At 38.6% G+C, this 13337-nt stretch overlaps 1 protein-coding gene across 1 annotated transcript in view; it reads left to right on the forward strand.

Moving 5' to 3' along the window:
• The first annotated feature begins 3840 nt into the window (after positions 1-3840).
• LOC110952294 (uncharacterized) overlaps positions 3841-13337 on the forward strand; it is a 133910-nt gene continuing 124413 nt past the window's right edge. The window contains 1 exon segment of the mRNA XM_051937917.1: positions 3841-3980. The gene's annotated coding sequence lies outside the window, so the exon portion shown is untranslated.

The raw sequence follows: 13337 nt of genomic DNA on the forward strand, positions 1-13337 counted from the left end.
ATTACAAGTAATATTATAAGCAATAGTTGTACTCCTGTGTCAGAAGTGTTGTTCTCAGAACGCATGATTGAACTTGCATCCATCCATTATCTATACACCGTTTAATCTTCATTAGGGAGGTGGGGGCTGGAACCTATCCCAGCTGACTTGGGGTAAAGGCAGGAGATGCCCTGGACCTGGAAAGGCCGCCAGTCTATCACAGGACAACACATAGAGACAAACAATCACACTGACATTCACACCTATAGGCAATTTAGAATCATCAATTAACCTCAGCATACTTTTGGACTGTGGGAGGAAGCCGGGGAACCCGGAGAAAACCCACGCATGCACAGGGAGAACATGCAAATTCCATACAGAAAGATCCCAGGAAGGCTAACCAGGGATCTTCTACCTACAAGGTGAAAGTGCTAACAACCAAGCCATGCAGCCCACAAACTGACTTTTTATTTAAATATAAAAACAGATGCCTTTTTAGACTTGAACATTTTTGTGGTTGGTCAGAGCTGTTTGGTTGCATGTGGTTGAATGGATATATAGGCTGCACTGTTGAAATGTGTTGGAGTGGCAACAGCACCATTAGAAAATGAGTTTTATGAAAAAATTCTGGAAGAAAAATAGTAGTTATTGTAACTCCTTTTCTATGAGTACATGGCGAGCTCTCTGATGGGCTTAACTATTGATTGTGTAGGAAGAGAGGTGGTCAGACTTTACTCTGTGAAGGCCACATCAGATCACCTCTTGGCTCTGCCCTTGTCCAAGTTAAACATTTGTTTCTGAATCTAAATAAAGATGTCTGCCTGCCACTATGGATAGAAACAGAGTTGCAGCTAAAGTGCCAGTCTTCTGTATCGTTTACTCTCAACCCTAATTTTCTCACTAACCTAGACACATGTTTAGAATCTGCACTGGCACTTTATAGGCTGCTAGTAGTAATATCGCAATGAATCATATCATAAAACACATGATCCAGGCCAGGTCTGAGCTATACTTTTCACCAAAGGTGTTCACAGAGTAGATTTACAGGTGCCTGCTGGTCACTGCAAATCTGGAGCAGGGTTGGTTGATATTACAAGGGCAGTTTGTTTTACTGATTCTAACCCAGTTAGCCATGAGTCTCTCTCATGAGTGTCCCTCTTCCTTAACTGCCAAGATGGCTGCTTATTGTCATCTTGCATTTCTCTTCTTTTCGCTATTGTTAAGGGATAATTTAGTTTGGATTATCTGTTTACTTTACAGATGTAGCTTATGCACAAAAAAAATGATGACTTTGGAGATGTGTGAATTTAGAATTTTTTAAAATTTCAATACATTATGATTTTAAACAGACATATATTGAATTATAATACGGCTTTTTCATGTCTTGTATAAGCTGCTAAAAGTATTTAACTACTATGGTAAAATTCAAACCAAATTACCAGTGTTCAAAGCCTGTTGTGTTTACTTTGTAAAAAAGAGAAAAAAATAACAGTTGATCTAATCTTTTATTTTTTTATTTTATTTTTTTTTTCCAAAGCTGTAGACCAGAATGACAGAGAAGGCAGTTGCCCACAGTGAGAATTAGAATTTCTGTAAATGATGTAGGAATTAATTTGGTTTCTTGTAACAAGAACCTAAGAACTGATCATTTCTGGTTGTGCACACTTTTACTCACCTTTAGAACTATACTGTCACACCATTTACATTTAGAAGCAAATGAAAATGGTTAAAGAGACGGTAGGCTGCACTCTTCAAACTACTGTTTGAGCCCAACATAAACACAATATAATGCAACAATGCAATTTGTGATGAAATTATGTTAATCAGTAAAATACACCGAGTTAGAGGAAGCAGCGTTTCCTCCACAATCAAGGTACTGTTGATTGCATAATGATTGGTAGCATAAACACAAGTTCATTACTCATAAAAAGTAAATAGTTTCAACTGCTATTTCCATGTTATTTCAAATTTATTGTTAAGTGCTATTCACCTAATTGCAATCTTTCTATACAAAAATTTTGAAGTTGGCAAACCTCGACCTGAAGGTGATGGAAGATTTAATTTTGAAGCCAATTGAATTCAATCTTAGCAGCTACTGCAGAAATTTGTGTTTAAGTTACACACTATATTAAGATGATGTGCTGTTATTATGCCATCCTTACCCATCATTCAAGATTCAAGAACTTAGCTGTTATATACACAGCAGAAACATAGCGGTTATTGGGAGTAATGAAATTCTTATTTTGCGAGTTCCCTTCTCACCACTGAAAAAACAAATAAAATAAAATGAAATAAAATAGAATATAATGAAAACAAGATAAAATAAAAATAATGAAAAAATAAATAAAATTCTTGCTAATGTGCAAATGTTACATCTTGTGCAATGCTGTCATACTGTATGTGAACAGGTGTTGATATGTGCAAATAATATTGGTTGCAACATTTCAGGTTTATCTAAATTGGTACATTTTTCACTTACAAACATGCATTTTATCGAGTGGTAGGAATTGGTCCCGGGGTTACTTTTTAGAGTGAAGGCCTACTGCATTTCTCAGCTTTGTCGCTCTGTTTTGCTTTTATTCCAGCAAAGCTCAGTGGAGATGTTAAATGTGCGAAAATTCATTACATTTTCAAATTGAATGTATTTAACCTTTAGATGCATAAGAGGGTCAAAAATGACCCAGTGAGGTCGCTTTCTTCCGATATCTTTGTAATGAAAAGTTTTTACCACTTAATTTTCCAGCTATTTCTCAAAAACATGTTTTGATGTCATTCGATTAAAAATTTTAAGTTACCTTGTGTACTTTTAAAGAAATTGTAATATTTCTATTACTACCCTGAATCTTTATCCTTGATAATATCATACAAGAAGGGATGCAGTGCATAAACTTGGAGGGACGGAGAGCAGCAACAGTGGTAGGAAAAGAGTGGGAAAATTTCAACAAAATGGAGATTATAATAATAACTTTATGTATATTAGCATCCTTAGCAACAGCGTTCACAAAGTGCTTTGACAGCTGACAGCCAAAATATGCAATCAAGCAAGATTTAGGAGGCAAGTCAGAGCAGTCAATTAAAATAAATAGCAAAAATGCTAACAAATTAAATGAATAATTAGCTAGATTAGCATGCAGGTCAAACAAGGGAACTAGGTAGTTTGAAAATTAAAGAATAAGACTGAGGGTTAAAATTAAAAGTAAAAAAAAGAAGAAAATTACAGAATTAGAGAGAAGACATAACACCAAAGAACCAGGATGCTAAATTTAAGACAAAGGAAGAGAGAACATCTAAAACAAACATGGCATAACACAGAATAGAACACTAAAATGAAATAAAGCTAAAAGTAAACTTCACATTAAAGAAAGTCTATAAAAGTGTACTTGAAGAAGTGATTTAAAAGAAGTTACTGACTCTGCAACCCTCTCCTCAGACAGGTTGATATTCTTCCATTGCTGTTTTGTGTAATATTCTTCTTTTTCAATTATAAAGATGTTCAAAATCTGTTAGAAAGTGAAAAACATACACATTTCAAACATGAAATAGTTATTGTGTGGCCAAAAATGTAATAGAAACAATAATACAAATGATTATTTTCAACCAAAATGACAAAAATGGCATAAAAACAAATCGGTGGGTCATTTTTGACCCACTTATGGAAGAGTGTAGGGTCCAATCACGCTTGCATCTAAGGGCTGAATCTAATCGGGAGCAATCAATTGTTACATTTAGATGAATCAGTTTGCTTCGGTTGCTCAGAACCTGCTGATAAAAAAGTGCTATCTTTACCCCCGTCGGCTGTTGTTTTCTCGTGAAGCCCTGCACGTGATTGCCGTATTTCCCACGGACACTGGAAGGCATCAGCAGCCCGGCGTTGGGAAAACGGGGAGCGGAGATGAAGATGGAGGTGGGAGGGGCCTGGCGGGGCTGACGTCAGCGGCTGTGTGGAGGAGTATAGGCTGTGCTGTCAGCCCAGTGTCAGTCTGATGAAGATTGGCATGCAGGTAAGCTGTCATTCATTTCCAATGTCAGTGCATGGGAGCAGGGCTTTACCACTTCAGCGTCCTTTTCCCCTTTTCCCCCCCTTCATTACAAAAGGCAGGACATTATTCATACAGTCAGACAGGCAGCCAGGCCAGAGTGAGGGAGAGAGAGAGAGAGAGAGGGAGGGAAAGAGAGAGACAGAGAGTGAGGGAGGGAGAGAGAGTGAGGGAGAGAGAGGGAAGGAAAGGGAGGAAGGGAGGGGGGACGTAAAGGAGGGGGAGAAAAAAGAGAGAGGGAAAGGAGAGGAGATGCATTTTTGTGCTGGACTGAAAGACCAGTGGATTTTTTTCTTTCTTTCTTTTGCTTGATGCGGCGTTTGGATTTTTTTTAAAATAGTCTGTTTGTCATGCAGATATGTGTAGGATGTGTTTTTGTGCCGCGGACGCTTCAGTGCAAAAAAAGGTTGTAATTTTGCAGAATGAGAATAAAAAAAAAACAGTGAATGGATCGGGTGAATGGGCGCAGAGCTGCAGGGAGCTGCTGGCGTTTTCAATGAGTTGGGTTTTTTTCTTTCATTTTTGCCAATTAGGAACGCCACGTCGTGTTTAGGTGGTTTGTAAATGAACGGTGAATGCGTGATGGTGTGACTCTTGTGTTGTCTTTTCGCTGCTCCTGCGATTTACTTCATGTGGAAGTTATAGGTGGCGTGTTAGGAAAAAAGGCTGTTGTTCTGACTGGCAAAGTTGTAGGCTGTGTAAAGCAAGTCTAAGTTAACTCAGTCGATTTTTTTTTAAATAATAAATTGTATTGTAGATAGTTGTGTGTGTATGTGTGTGTGCTGTTTTTGTTTGTGACAGAATAAACAAATGCACAATAATGTAAGATTGAAAAGAGAGAGAAAAAAGAACTCCGGGTGAAAATTCAGCTTTTATATTTATCATCTACACTGGTCTCTTAGTTAAACCAGTCTTTTTTGTAAAGATGCATGTGTAACTTCTTCGTTTCCTGCTCACAAACAGCAGTTTTATAACGTAATATTTGTGTACATGTCTATTTCAGTCACTTGTCTGTATTTGTAAAGGTCGAACAGAGTCTTAATTCTCTGTGGTTTACTCGAACTCTTGATTGAAGTGTTTCTGCATCTTGCTGAGCTCTAATATTTACTCTCAGCCCACTCTGCCCTGCAAAACCTCCCTGAGACAGAACACTGGCCTTCTTTGTGTTGCCCCTCACCACTTTATTTTCTATTTCAGATGACTGGTTTATTCCACAATTGCCTGAGTGAATCTTTCGCTCATGGGAGACGTTTAACTGGCTCAGAGCGAAGTCGGTGCACAATTTTGTTGCTCCCTGTTTGACTAGAATTTAACAATCTTGCAAGTAAATTCACAGGTCATTTACGGGGCTTTTTGCTACACCCGCTGGCACACATGCAGAGTGAATATGAACCAAAAAAATAAGAACCGCAAGCTGCTGAATGTAAAGTTTAAGAAATTTAACTTTGACATCCCAGGTTTTGTCGTCTGTCGTAGAATGTGTCACGCAAACTACGGCCCACCATAGCTGTAAGACCACGGCCTGAGCGCGGGGAGTACATTAGCTTAATTAAATATGCCTGAACCATTTGTTTACTAATCATCTGCTTCCCTGAGAAATCACAATGGCGATTTGGACCACTTTAGCTCCGTTCGTCAGACACATTCGGCAGGTGCAGAGTGCTGAGTGTAAAATCCCACGAGGAGCTGAACTCGCACCCCCCGTGAAAGTAAATGCTTTGAAAAGGCGCCGTTGTTGTTGTTGCTTGCGAGTCGCTGTTGAAAGAGCAAAAGAAGGCCTGTTACCTTTTACACTATTCAAATGACTGTGTACCTTTGTCAGCGGACGATTCAGCTGGGAACGAATCTCGATGGCGCGCACACGCAAACACACGAGGCGAAATGCATCGCTACCAATCACCCTCAGAGATGTTTGTTCTTTGTTGCGATGTACCCCGCACGGCTCTATGTATTGTTAGAAGAGGATAATGCCAATTTAGTTTATCCAGCAAACCCTGCTGAGATCTTAATTGATGATTTGTGTCATTGGACAAGCAGCCCAGGGGCATATTTGGGGGCTGCAAAATACTCCGACACTATTTGCATATTCCCATTCCTGCTATATGAGTAAATTACATGATGAGGTGTGATGCTGTGCATTCCTGCAGCTTTTGGGGGATAATCACTAATAAAGCGATTCAGTCACACTAAATGAAGGAAGTAAACAGAGCGAGGAGAGCATATGTTACAAACCAATTTAAGCATTTATGTATGGCCATAAAGCAATAGAGGAAATTAAACCATCAGCAAATGTCTTGTCATTTCCCTTGCCTTTGCCTCTAATTCCACTCTGCGTGGTGCCGCGGAAACCAATGCATCATTTTTGGAGACAGTCTAAATTTTTTGGAGATGGAAGGAGTGGGGGGGGGGGGGGGGGGGGTCTTATAAGGCTTACAGGACTTCCTTTAAGTGGATTTCTTTCCACTAGTGATCAGATTGCGAAATGTCTAATTAGTTTTTTAAGGGCCCCACTTTCTTAAATCAGGCTGGAAAAACAAAGAAGGATGTTCAGAATTATTCATAAGGCTTTAGTCTGCTGGGTATCCTCAGCGGAGTGCATCTAGGTCCTGTTCCGGCCCGTGAGCAATGTGATGTAGGCTAGTTTTCTCATGTTCAATAGCAGAGCAATCTTTAAGACAATTGTGTTGCGTTGCATGTTTCGGCCCTGTCTGGGCCCTCACAGGTCATGCCCACTAAGCCCGCTTGATCCCTATTGCTCTCCAGAGGAGGTAGAGGCCTGTTTATACCGTCAGACAGCGCAGCTTAAGGACAGCCCTTGCATGCTTGCCCCTGCTCATTCCACAGCCAGTGCTGCGTTGGCATGGCTCTAAGTAAGCCACCAGGGAGCGGGGTCGGAGAGAGATGGATTGGCTTGATTTATGCTTCAAGAGGAACAGCAGGCAAATTCAATGATTCTCCATATACTGTCAACATCACGAAGCTTGGTTTAAGAAAGGGCACAGAGATGGGATGAAAACACGGGCTGTGTAGGACCGGGGTTGATTCATTTTGAAAAGCGGAGTCAGGCTGTAGTGTCATTGTTTTATGCAGCAAAAAAATACTGTTGCAACCTATTTTAAAGTGCATCGAACAAAACGTAAAACATAAAAACAACCTTTTGTTTTCAATGAATGCATTATCGTTTGCTAGTTAAAATCTAAAAGCAATGCATTTACACTGTCAAACTGTGAAAATAAAAGAAAAACATAATACAAATACTGTGTTACTGCAGCTCTAGCATTTATTTCACAGAAATCTATATAATGATTATGACTGCTTACAGACACACACACACACACACACACACACACACACACACACACACACACACACACACACACACACACACACACACGCTGTTCCTTAGTAAAATATTATTGTATGAATCTCCTTAGAGTGAGTGCAGTAGTTTAAGGAATATGTTTAGATACGAAACAATTTGCAACAGGGCTGAGGAATGTGCAAAAAGTCATATTGCAAACATTTGGACAGATATAGTGACAATATTATAACAGTGCCAGATAAGTCTTGATTTTAGTAGCAGTCTGTTTTGCATTCCTTTTCTACTCAAATCTAAAAAAATGATGCATGATGTTTGCATCAGTCTGTGCTATGGATTGGCCAATTATTAGTCTGTTTATCAACGGCTGATTATTGGTGACTGGACAGCATCTCCCGGATTATCAGTATTGTTGTTCTTCTTCTTTTTTTTCTTTTAAAACTGATTCCCAATGTAGTAAATTATTATAAAATGTGCTTCTTTGGCTCTGATGCTGCTGCCTCTCTCCACTCTGTGGTCTGACCCACAGCACGATCTAATTGATTACGCCACAAAAGATAAATGTTGGAAAAATCTTTTAATGAAACGTGTAAAACATAATTAAGAAAAGACATTTCTAGAAAGCTTTGTGCAGGTGATTTTTTAATGTGAGTCCAAATGTATACAAGTTCTAAATATTATAATAAGCCTCAGAGACACCCATTGATTTTGGTAAAAGCATGTTGGTCAATCTCTAGTGTGTTCCAAACAATCATGTCTTGATTGTTTGTTCAACCCCACTTTACAACAATTTATCAAAACTGTAGTCTTTCTCTTAAGCTTAGCCACAGTGCCTTTGTTGCTTGAACCACAGACAGGAGTCTTGGTGTAAACTAGGGCTGACCCGAATAGTGGTTCCTGGCCTCCGAATATTCGGGCCCTATTAAAGACGAATATCCGAATATTCGTTCCGCCCCGTAACGTCCTTACGTCCGACGGGGTGTGTGTGAATATTCGGATACCAACCAAAATTTATATCCGGATACCGCCGTATCTAACGAATATTCGGATATTATGGTCCAGCCCTAGTGTAAACCCTGTTTTTGTTTTAAAGTTGTATGTTTCGTACACCCACTATCCACCCCAACCTCCTTCTGTCATCCCAGAACAAAATCACTTCACTTGTGATTTTAAAAAAAAGAAAGAAAACGCAGCAAATAGATAAGTAGTCTGTCTTTTTTCTTTACTGCACAAGATTTGATGACAGCATCATTTTATCTCACTATAGCGCCGCTCACATTGTGCCATCAAAACGTCTGCAGCTGAAAAAATGAATGCCTCCATGTTTGAAAAATCTATGTCAGTCCTCAGAGCGTGATCAACTGATTGATAACTCTTCGCACGTTTGAATCTAATGGCCCTTCCTCAAACAAACTTTTAGAAATGCTCTTCTCACACAATAATCCGAGATGTGTGCTTGAACAGTGAACGCCACAGCATGGAAGGAGTTGTACAAAGGCTTTAGTCATTAGGTAATGATTTTAGCATCAGTACTCTGATTGCATTCCTTTTTTCAGACAGAGGAAATGAAAACCCAGCAGGGACACATTCCCTAAACCGAGCTGAAGTCATGACATTGAATGGAAAAGTCCAATACGGCTCAGGTTTTTCACCAGCAGGATGTGCACGCAGATACAGTGTTTACTGAGAGGGGAATGTACTTCAAAGATGCATCAGAAGTAGGCTGCCTCTACTCTCTAATGTCTTCACTATTCACTAGTGTTGGTATAAATTGCTTTTGATGTCATTATTTTGTGCAATGAAAACAATTAAAACATCTTATTTTTAGACCGGTGGTTATTATTCAAGGATCAAGCACACAATCAAATTAGCAACAGCTTATTATATATTCTGCATTTGAAGACCTTTAACAAGACTCTGAACCTCATTGTGCCTTTGGTTCTTATCTCTGGTGGAATGTAGATAATCCTAATAAATGAGTAGAGCTTCACACGGAGAAATATGAAGCCTGCCAGTAAATCCTGAATTTATTATATTTGAGAGTCCTGGTAACAGCTGAGCTGGGTGAGGTTCAAAATATTTGATTTGAATTCAACAGCAGATCATAGCAGAGAAAATCCCACCAAGCACTGCGTGGCTGCATATTTGTGCTTCCCTTCGAAAATGAATAAATGCATGGGCCAAAATGTTGTCGCTGCCACTGAGAATTTTCCACAGTACAATACTCCTTAAAACTTATTTAAGTGTCCTGTTTTTTTGCATGTTTCTTCATGCTAATAGCACCGACTTTACTCCATGCAGTACTATGTTCATACACTGTGGCAGTGGCTTTCTCTTGAGAGATACAAATGTGCTTTTGCAGGTTGACCCCTTTAGCAAAATTGCCATTGTACGACTGCAGTTTAAACTCCAGTCTGTGTGCTGCAGGTACAGTGCCAGCTGGTGTGCAGCGCTGTGGTACTGCTGCCAGCAGGAAAGCTGTTGTTTCTCTTCTGTGAGTCAGAGCAACTTTTATTACAAAGTTGAAGACAAACTTTTACAAGCACCAATCCAAGCCATTTCTGTGAACACTAATCTGATTTACATTACCGTTCAAAAGTTTGGGGTCATCCAGACATGAATAAAAGCACACTGGTTTTCTAATCATCAGTTAGCCTTTCAAGCCCATTAGCTAACACAATGTAGCATTAGAACACAGGAGTGATGGTTGCTGGAAATGTTCCTCTGTACCCCTATGGAGATATTCTGTTAAAATCAGCCATTTCTGGTTAGAATAATCATTTACCACATTAACAATGTCTAGACTGTATTTTTGATTAATATAATGTTGCTGTTTTCTTTCAAAAATATGGACATTTCTAAGTGAAACCATACTGTTGAACTGTAGTGTGTATTCCTGTTATATCACCAAAGTGCTTTTGCATCTCTGACCACTTCCTAATGACGTTTAATTTTTTTTTTCTACTCTTGGGTGCATTCGCGGCTGAATTAATACACAGATGAGCTCCAGAATGAGACACAAGGCAACGTGTGAAAGGAGATGAAAAATTATCTCTATGAAATGGTGGTCGATGGCCTTTTGAAATCACCTTACTTTGATTATTGTCAGAGCAGCTCATTGAAGTCTGCTGCACTTTGAATAGAAATGCACCAGCGCTAAAGTTGTGACCTCCAAAAGACTATTTACCGGAGCACGGTTCCATTTTCCACAATCCTCTCCAAAGATATTATTCAAGTGTGTTGCTCTTTCTGCCACTTACATCTCATCTGAATGTTTCAGACTATTGCACTCCAGGACACCATTGATCTGAAGGACAATATTTTCACTCAGTCTATAGCTGTTCTTTTATTTTTGGCATTAGAGTTTAACAAAGGCAGCTTTCTCTTCGAACCCATTTGTATACCTTGCTGTTAATCTCCAAGTGGTCTTTGCAGATGCCTGGTGGAACACTTGTTAGTGTCTAAGCTCCTGGGTTAAACAGCAGCTTATCAGCAGACTTTAGTAAAGGCATTGTACAGTGGCAAGGACAAAATAATTTGCCCTAATGCTTTTTAGTGATCGCTCTTATTAGCTGCAAATGACTTCCTTTATGTAGTCCTGTCCCCTGCTATAAAAGTGCCATGATTTTATGGCAGTGCAGGCTACTGTCGAAGTGCATTTCATTTTGGCTGCATCTGTTACGGTATTTCATAAGACTTGCAATAAGAGGACTGCACGGTTTTATCCCTATATTGCTGCTGGATTCATATCAGTGCCCAGAGGATGGAAATGCCTCTGTACATGACACTGGAACAAAGTCCCTTGTTTCACTGCGCTGTTTAGCCAGCAGCTTTTAAAGTGAAGCAAATTGGAGTAATACTAATAGTGCAGCACAAGTCACATTTGATAAAATTGGTCCAAAATAACAAGCTGACACAACAAGCATGTCTCCCAGACAATACATTCATTAAATGTTCTTCTGATTTGCAACAGGAAATATATTTGCCGAAAAATGCAGTGCCACTGAGAGTTTTTAAGGGCTTTGCAATTAATTGTTACAGCTTTGACATCACAATTTGCACCTGGGCAAGGAAGGCAAATGAACTCAAACACATCATGCTGCAATTTTTTCGTGACTTGATAGAAAAGAGAAAGCTTGCATGTGATTAATCTGGAAGAGAACTCTGTCTAATAGGACATCATTTACTCCAATTTAAGTCTTCTTAGATACACAGATTTGTTTTTTTTTTCTCTATTTACAAGACTCTGTTGACATGGAAGACTCGCATGCGCACGGCAAAAAGAGCAGGAGAGAAAATGAAGATTTGTTTGCGACAAGCAATCAATTGTGTGGGGATATTTCAGCAACAGAAATGATGATGCTGACAAAAAAAAAAAACGGTTAGCAGCACGCAGCTCTATATGACGAGTGCAAAGCCACAGCTGAATGTCATCCACAGCTAAAAACTATTTTGGATGTCTGCCAGTGTTACACTGTATAAGAAAATTCCAAGCAACCTTTTTCAGGTTTTTTTTTTATGCAGATGTACTGCCAAACCAAATCAACTCATTTGTTCTAGAATGATTAATTATTTCCTAATGCAGTTCTTCAAATTGTCTGGTGAAAATACCTGTGTTTGTTTTATGCGGCAAAATATATTACAAGAAATATTGCAGTTTCTGTCACATTTTTTTCCCCAATATTGTGCAGCCCTGAGTTACACAAAGGACCAGCAGCTTATTAAGCAATCACAATATTTAGTGTAAAATTCGCTCACGAAGAATCATTAATGATGAAACAGACATGCTTATAAGGGTTTTAAAAAGCTCTTCATCTTAGTTATATATTGAGAAGAACATGGCAGTTATTTAAAGCCCAGGCCGTGTATTGTTGAATAAAATGAACACCAAAAATGGGAAGCAATTTTCTCACTCGTCTCAAATCCCCTCAGTGTCAAAGTCCTGTGCTTTGTCTTACCACCACTGACCTCCACACCTCAGAAAAAAATGGCATTGAGCATGATTCCAGTAGACAATTAATAGTTGTACTATTAATAATTAGTGAAAATAATCAATTAATTTTGTGAAGTGATGTCTTTCACTTTGCTTTGTTTTAAATCAGGCCAGGATATACATTGTGGGTATTCCGGAACTCAAAATTTTTGAATAAAAAACTTCTCTTTCGTAAATTGCTGCTACATATTCATTGATAATAGGTAATAAATTATCAAAGGCTTGATTGGCTCAGCTTACACATCAGTGGTAGAAGTTTTATTCCATGTTTTATTTGTTGTTTGCTAACCCGACTCTAATCACAGTAGCATGGTTGCTAATCCATGCTAATGTTAGCTTTTTCTCAGGAGTAGAAGCTAAAGATTTAGCGAGCTGTCACTGCTGACCAAGAGGACAAACTTACTGATGGAAAAAAGTAAAAGGAATTTGTTTTACCCTGATAATATGCATAACAGGGTTGCATGAGGTGGAGTGAGACATTAAATCAAGACCGACAATGTTTTGGAAATGTGAAAAATATTGATGATGATGATTCACTATTTTCTTCTTCTTCTACCAGCTAAAAAGGTTATGCTATCAAGGTTGTTGTGTGACACTTTCCACGCATAATAATTATTTTTAAAATATTATCTTGATTAAAAAACATGGCCCCACAGTTACAAGACATCAATGAAAAAATAATACCAAAAAAAGGAAACTTAAAATTCATTTGAACTGTTCAATTTGGTAAGACTTATAACTTTTAAAAACATTTTAAAACATTATTTCCTTCTAATTATTTCAGATTCGGTCTCAGGAAAAGTGCATTTACTTAACAACTCACGTTTTAGTATTTTGTACATGGATTATATGAAATTTGATGAGGCAGACATAAAATAACCTCCAATTCTGGAATGACCCCCGGAATATTTTTTTCTACTCTTTTCTCATCTAATTGTTTCATCCTGTTGCAGGACACATTCATCAGAGGGACAATATTTTTGCTCAGTCTACAGCTGTTGCTTTATTT

This window comes from Acanthochromis polyacanthus, chromosome 17, assembly GCF_021347895.1.
Source record: "Acanthochromis polyacanthus isolate Apoly-LR-REF ecotype Palm Island chromosome 17, KAUST_Apoly_ChrSc, whole genome shotgun sequence".
NCBI lineage: Eukaryota > Metazoa > Chordata > Actinopteri > Pomacentridae > Acanthochromis > Acanthochromis polyacanthus.